The 8,077-nt window shown below is 38.1% G+C and overlaps 1 pseudogene; it reads right to left on the bottom strand.

Annotated features, from left to right (window-relative positions):
* Nucleotides 1–2,499: 2,499 nt before the first annotated feature.
* Nucleotides 2,500–3,570, bottom strand: LOC122467866 (annotated as a pseudogene).
* Between the last annotated feature and the right edge of the window lie 4,507 nt (nt 3,571–8,077).

Raw genomic sequence — 8,077 nt, 5'->3', positions numbered from 1 at the left:
GTAGGGCTGGGATAGAGCTCAGAGGACAATGTACCCTTCTGGAAGAAAATTCAAGATGCTGATATACAGCATGGAAATAGTGATATGAAGAATGCCTGGGGCACACAGTGAGGAGGTTATCCACCTGTCTCAGAGCAGATCCCAAAGAGGCAGCATTCATAGAGAGAACCCTCTAGAAATAAAGGAACTGGCAAGTACAATTTCCCTCTCCTACCCCTGAGCATAAGCACAGGACCACCTGCAGGAATGAGCACAGTGCTGAAACATGCTACCTAACTTGCTTACACCAAGTCCTGCCATTCCCCACCCCACCCACCCAATCTAGTGGAATTGTCCCTCTCAGTGACACTTGCCTTAATCTCAGCTCAGGAGGCCACTCCTCCAGAAGACCAGCCAAAACCCCTACTAACACTGCATCTCCCAACTTGGGAATTTTTCAGAGCCTCAGCTCTAATGGTGTTGTGGACAGATATCATTTCACAAACAGACCAGAGGAGGCCTACTTAAAATGTGGTGCATTTAGTCAAGGGACCACACACTGCACACAAGAAGTAAAGAGAGCCTCTGCAGACAACACACCTGAAGTGGCCAGAACAAAGCTGAAGAGTACACACAGCACACATTGGAGACATTCTCAGAAGTACTAAGCACTGAGGAACAGGGGGTACCTCTCAACAGGGCGCCACGGGACCTCTTCTTCATAAACAGGAGACATAGTGACCTTCTCAAGAACAGGAGACAGAGTGACCATCCTAACCACAGACAGGCAGAGAAACTTTGGCAAAATGAAAAGACAGAGAAATTTGTCCCAGATTAAAGAACAGGACAAAGCCATGGTCAGAAATCTAAATGAAACAGATATAAGTAACATACGTGAGAAAGAATTTAAAGTAATGATTATAAGGATACTCACTGGACTTGAGAAAAAAGTGGAAGCCACACGTGAGACCTTAACATAGAGATAAGGAATAAAATAGAAAAGATAAAGGACTCAATAAATGGAAGTGAGAAACACTCTTGATGGAATGAACAGAAGGGTGGGAGAGGCAGAGGAATGAAATAGTGACATAGAAAAGAGAGTAATGGAAAGTAATCAAGCTGAACAAAAGAGAGAAAAAGAACTATTCAAAACAAGAACAGACTTTAGGTACTCAGGGACTCCATCAAACATAATAACACCTGTATTACAGGAGTCCCAGAAGAAGACAGAGAACAGAGGGCAAAAAATTAATTTGAATAAATAATAGCTGAAAACTTTCCTAATGTAAGAAAGTAAATATCCAACCAGATCCCGGAGGCACAGAGAATTTCCATCAAAATCAACAAAGTCAGACTGACATCAAGACATAATTAAAACTGCAAAATATAATGATAAAAAAATCTTAAAAGCAGTAAGACAAAAGAAGTCATTAATTTACAAGGGAAAATCCATTATACTAGCAGGATATTTTTCAACAGAAACTTTCCAAGCCAGAAGGGAATGGCATGACATGTTCAACGTGCTGAATGAGAAAATTTTAAATCCCAAAACACTCTTTCTAGCAAGGCTATCATTCAGAATAGAAGGAAACATAAAGAGTTTCCCAGACAAACAAAAACAAATGGAGTTAATGTCCACTAAACTAACCCTGTAAGAAATATTCAAGGGGACACTGAGTGGAAAGGACAAACCAAAAGGGACAGTATAAAATTAGGAAACACAACAGCAGCAAAAATGGATATTTCTGTAAAAAAATCAGTCAAGAAACTCACCAAAAAAAAAGGGTATTAAATATATTAACATACACCTAAAACATGGAGAGGAGAGGAGAGAAGAATGGATTCAAACTTAAATGACATCAACTTAATATAGGCTACTATATGCAGAAGTCATATACAAAACTAATGATAACCATATATCAAAACCACTAATAAACATTCAAAGAATAAAGAGAAATAAATTCAAATCTATCACTAAAGAGAATCAGCAAAACATGACAAGATAAAGGCAAGAAAGGATCAGAGACAATCTTCAAAACCAACCACAAAACAAGTAACAAAATGGCAACAGATACATACCTATCAATAATTACTTTGAATATAAATGGACTAAATGTTCTAATCAGAAGACATATGGTGACAAAATGGATTAAAAAATAAAACAACAAGATTCCTCTATATGCTGCCTATAACAGACTCATGTTAGACCTAAAGACACTTACTGAATGAAAGTGACAGGAACAAAAAATGTCTATCACGCAAATGGATATCAAAGAAAGCCAGAATAGCAATACTTATTTCAGACAAAATACCTTTATTTCTATGATTTTTCTTTGGCTGTGTACTGTATACTTTATTGATGGTACAATGCAAGGTGGAGCTCCACAAGCCCCTCCTTTTCTTCAAGGACTCTTGGATGGAAACTGTGGAGGTCAAGAGATATTCAGTGTGTTGAGGGATGAGTTGGGGCAAAGACTCCCCAGCATATATAAGAGCCTTTCTCTTCCTGTTGCTCTTTCTGGGGCTGGTGGTCCAGGGGGCTCTTACTCCTTGAAGGCCATGTGGATGATAATGTCTACCACCCAGTCACTGTAGCCAAATTCATCATCATACCAGGAAATGAGCTTGACAAAGTAGTCACTGAAAGCAATGCCAACCCCAGCATCAAAGGTGGAAGAGTGCATGTCACTATTAAAGTTGATACTCAGTGTAGCCCAGGATGCCCTTCAAAGGGCCTTCTAATGCCTGCTTCACAACCTTCTTGATGTCATCATATTTGGCAAGTCAAATCTATGACTGACATGCTGTGGGTGGGGGCATGGAAGGCCATGCCAGAAAGTTTCCCATTCAGCTCAGGGGTGACCTTGCCTATAGCCTTGGTGGTGTCAGTAGAAGCAGGGATGATATTATGGGCAACCCCTCAGCCATCACACCACAGCTTCCCAAAGTGGCAGTCCATGGTCTTCTGGGTGGCAATGATGGCATGGGCTGTGGTCACATGTCCCTCCACAATGCCGAAGTTGTCATGGGTGACCTTGGTCACAGAGGTCAAGTAGTTAGTGGTGCAGGAGGCATTGCTGACAATATTGAGGGAGTTATCATACTTCTCATGGTTCACGCCCATCACAAACATGGAGGCATCAGCAGAAGGGTCAGAGATGATGACTCCTTGGGCCCCACCCTTCTAATGAGCCCCAGCTTTCTCCATGGTGGTGATGACCCTAGTGGACTCCACAACATACTCAGGACCAGATTCATCCCATTTGATATTGGCAGGATCTCACTCCTGAAAAATGAAGATGAGCTTTCCATTGATGACAAGTGTCCTGTTCTCAGCCATGACTGTGCCATGGAACTTGCCAAGGGTGGAATCATATAAGAACATCAGGAACATGTAGACCATGTAGTGGAGGTCAATAAAGGAGTCATTGATGGTGACAATATCCACTTTTCTCGAGTTAAAAGCAGCCCTGGTGACTAGGCACCTAATACACCCAAATCCATTTATTCTGACCTTCTCCATCATTTCTCAGGGACACTGCTGGCACTACACCAGAAGCAGCAGCTTTCTGTTGAACAGGGAGGAGCAGAGAGCCCCAACAAAAAAGACTTTTAAATCAAAAACTATAACAGGAGACAAAGAAGAACACTGTATAATAATAAAGGGGACATTCCAACAAGAAGTATAACAATTATAAATATTTATGCACCCAAGTTGGAAGCACCCAAATATATAAAATAGTTAATAACAGGGGCGCCTGGGTGGCGCAGTCGGTTAAGCGTCCGACTTCAGCCAGGTCACGATCTCGCGGTCCGGGAGTTCGAGCCCCGCGTCGGGCTCTGGGCTGATGGCTCAGAGCCTGGAGCCTGTTTCCGATTCTGTGTCTCCCTCTCTCTCTACCCCTCCCCCGTTCATGCTCTGTCTCTCTCTGTCCCAAAAATAAATAAACGTTGAAAAAAAAAAATTTTTAAATAGTTAATAACAAATGTAAAGGAAATAATAATAATACAATAATAGTCCTGACTTTAACACCCCACATACAACAAGGGACAGATCATCTAAACAGGTTGTCAACAAGGAAATAATGGCTGTGAATGACACACTGGAACAATGGACTTAATAAACATACACAGAATATTCCATCGTAAAACAGAATACACATTATTTTCAATTGCACACTGAACTATCTCCAGAATAGATCATATATTAGGTCACAAAACAAACTCAAGAAATTCAAGAAGACTAAAGTCATACCATGTGTCTTTTCTGACTACATCCCTATGAAACTAGAAGTCAACCACAAAAAGTATATCCAGAAAGAACACAAATACATGGCAGTTAAATAACATGCCACTAAACAATGAATGGGTCAACCAGGAAATCAAAAAACAAATTAAAAAGCACATGGAAAGAATTAAAATGAAAACACTACAATTCAAAACCTCTGGGATACAGCAAAGCAATTCTAAGAGGGAAGTTTATAGCAATACAGACCTATCTCAAGAAACAAGAAAAATATCAAATAAACAACCTAATTTTGCATATACAGTAGCTAGAAAAAGAACAACAAAACATAAAACCAGCACAAGGAAGGAAATAATAAAGATTAGAGCAGAAATAAATGATACAGAAACAAGCAAACAAACAAACAAAAACACAACAAATCAATAAAACCTGGAACTGGTTCCTTAAAAATAAATCAAAACAATTGATAAACCTCTAGCCAGACTTATCAAAAATAAAAAGGACTCAAATAAAATCAAAAATGAGAGAGGAGAAATAACAACCAACACCACAGAAATACAAATAATTATAAGATAATATGAAAAACTATATGCCAAAAACTGGACAATCTAGAAGAAATGGATAAATTCCTAAAAAACATATAAACTGAAACAGGAAGAAATAGAAAACTTGAGCGGATCAATGATCAGCAAACAAATTGAATCAGTAATTTAAAAAAAAAAGAAAACCCAACCAACAAAAGTCCAGGATCCAATGGCTTCACAAGCAAATTCCACCCAACATTTAAAAGGCGAAAGATTGGGGCGCCTGGGTGGCGGAGTCGGTTAAGCGTCCGACTTCAGCCAGGTCACGATCTCGCGGTCCGTGAGTTCGAGCCCCGCGTCAGGCTCTGGGCTGATGGCTTGGAGCCTGGAGCCTGTTTCCGATTCTGTGTCTCCCTCTCTCTCTCTGCCCCTCCCCCGTTCATGCTCTGTCTCTCTCTGTCCCAAAAATAAATTAAAAACGTTGAAAAAAAAAATTAAAAAAAATAAATAAAAAATAAATAAAAGGCGAAAGATTTATACAATCTGAAGAGAAACCAGAGTATTCCACCCAACATTTAAAGAGTTCATACCTATTCTTCTAAAACTGTTCCAAAAAATATAAAAGGAAGGAAAACTTCCAAATTCATTCCATGAGGCCAGCATTACCCTGATACCAAAACCAGATAAAGATACCACTCAAAAAGAGACCTATAGATATCCCTGATGAACACAGATGCAAAAATTCTCAATAAAATACTTGCAAATTGAATCCGACAACACATTAAAAAATCATTCACCACAGTCCAGAGGGATTTATTTCTGGGTTGCAAGGGTGGTTCAATATCTGTAAATTAATCAACATGATACACCACATTAATAAAAGAAAAGTGAAGAACATTATGATCATTTCAATAGATGCAAAAAGAATCCATTCATGATAAAAATCCCTCAACAAAATAGATTAGAGGAAACATACCTCAACAGAATAAAGGCCATACATAAACTCAGAGGTAATACCATCCTAAATAGGAAAAAACTGAGAGCTCTTCCTCTACAGTCAGGAACAAATAGGGATGCCCATACTCAACACTTTTATGCAACATAGTAATGGAAGTCTTAGCCATAGCAGTAAGATAGCAAAAAGAAATAAAAGCATCCAAATCAGCAAGGAAGAAGTAAAACTTTTGCTATTTTTAGAAGACAGTATACTATATATAGAAAACCTGAAAGATTCCACCAAAAAGCTGCTAGAACTGACAGATGGATTCAGTAAAGTTTCAGGATACAAAAATCAATGTGCAGAAATCTGTTGCATTTCTATACACCCATTATGAAGCAGGAGAAGGAGAAATTAAGGAATCAATTCCATTTACAATTGCACCAAAAACCATTAACATACCTAGGAATAAACCTAACCAAAGGGGTGACAGATCTATAATCTGAAAATTGTACAAAACTTATGAAAGAAATTGAAGAAGACACAAAGAAATGGAAAAGCACCCCATGCTCATGGACTGGAAGAACAAATATTGTTAAAATCTCTATACTATTCAATACAATCTACACATTTACTGCAGACCCTATCAAAATACCAATAGCCTTCTTCACAGAACTAGAAGAAACAACTCTAAAATTTGCATGGAACCACAAAAGACCGTGAATAGCCAAAGCAATATTGAAAAAGAAAAGCAAAGCTGGAGGTATCACAATTCTGGACTTCAAATTATATTACAAAGCTGTAGTTATCAAAACCTTATGGTACTAGCACAAAAATATACATATAAATAGAACAGACTAGAAAACCCAGAAACCCACAACTATATAATCAATCTTCAACAAAGCAGGAAAGAATATCCATGGCAAAAAGTCCCTTCAACAAATAGTGTTGCTAAAACTCAACAGCTACCTGCAAAAGAATGGAATTGGACCACTTTCTTACACCAGACACAAAAATACATTCAAAATTTGTGAAAGACCTAGATGTAAAACCTGAAACCACTCAATTCTAAAAGAGAATGCAGGCATTAACTTTTTTGACATCAGCCACAGCAACTTCTTTCTGGATATGTCTCCTGAGGCAAAGGAAACAAAAGCAAAAATAAACTATTAGGACTACCTCAAAATAAAAACTTCTGCACAATGAATGAATCGAAAAAACTAAAAGGAAACCTATGGAATAGGAGAAGATATTTGTAAATGACATATCCAATAAAGGGTTAGTACCCAAAATATATAAAGAACTTATCAAACTCAATACCCAAAAAACAAATAATTCATTTAAAAGATGGGCAGAAGACATAAACAGACATCTCTCCAAGAATACACAGAGATGCCCAACAGACACATGAAAAGATGCTCATCATCATTTATCATCAGGGAAATGCAAAACTACAATATCACCTCACACCTGTCAAAATGGCTAAAATCAACAATACAAGAAATAACAGGTATTGGCAAGGATTTGGAGAAAAAAAGGAATACACATGCATTGTTGGATGGAATGCAAACTGGTACAGTCACTCTGGAAAATAATATGGAGGTTCCTCAAAAAGTTAAAAATAGGGGCATGTGGGTGGCTCAGTCGGTTTAGCACGTGACTCTTGATTTCATTGTAGGTCATGATCTACCAGTTCATGAGATCAAGCCCTGTGTTGGGCTCTTCACTGAGAGCACAGAATCTGCTTGGGATTCTCTCTCCCTCTATGTCCCTCCCCCACTAATGTGTGTGCACCCACTCTCAAAATAAATAAACTTTTTTAAAAAGTTAAAACTAGAACTACCCTATCATCCAATAATCACATTACTGCATATTTACCCAACGAATACAAAAACACTAATTGAAAGTGATACATGAACCCCTCTGTTTATAATAGCATTATTTACAGTAGCCAAGATATAGAAGCAGCCCAAGTATCCATGGATTGATGAACAGGTAAAGAAGATGTAATATACATATATAGGAATATTACTCATCCATAAAAAAGAATGAAATCTTGCCATTTGCAACAACATGGACGGAGCTAGAGAGTAGAATGCTAGGTGAAAAAAATCAGTCAGAAAAGACAAATACCATATTTCACTCATATGTGGAATTTAAGAAGCAAAACAAATGAGCATATGGAAAAAAGAGAGAAAAATCAAGAAATATACTCTTATTTATAGAGAACTGATGGTTACCAGTGGGAGGGAGGTTGGGGGTATGGTTAAATAGGTAATGGCAATTAAACCGTGCACTTATGATGAGCACCAGGTGATGTATGTAATTGTTGAATCACAATAACATACATCTGAAACTAACAACACAGCTAATTGGAATTAAAATAAAAAA

This window comes from Prionailurus bengalensis, chromosome B3 (genome assembly GCF_016509475.1).
Source record: "Prionailurus bengalensis isolate Pbe53 chromosome B3, Fcat_Pben_1.1_paternal_pri, whole genome shotgun sequence".
NCBI lineage: Eukaryota > Metazoa > Chordata > Mammalia > Carnivora > Felidae > Prionailurus > Prionailurus bengalensis.
Note: the sequence above shows the minus strand (reverse complement) of the source record. Positions and strands in the feature narration are given on the sequence as shown.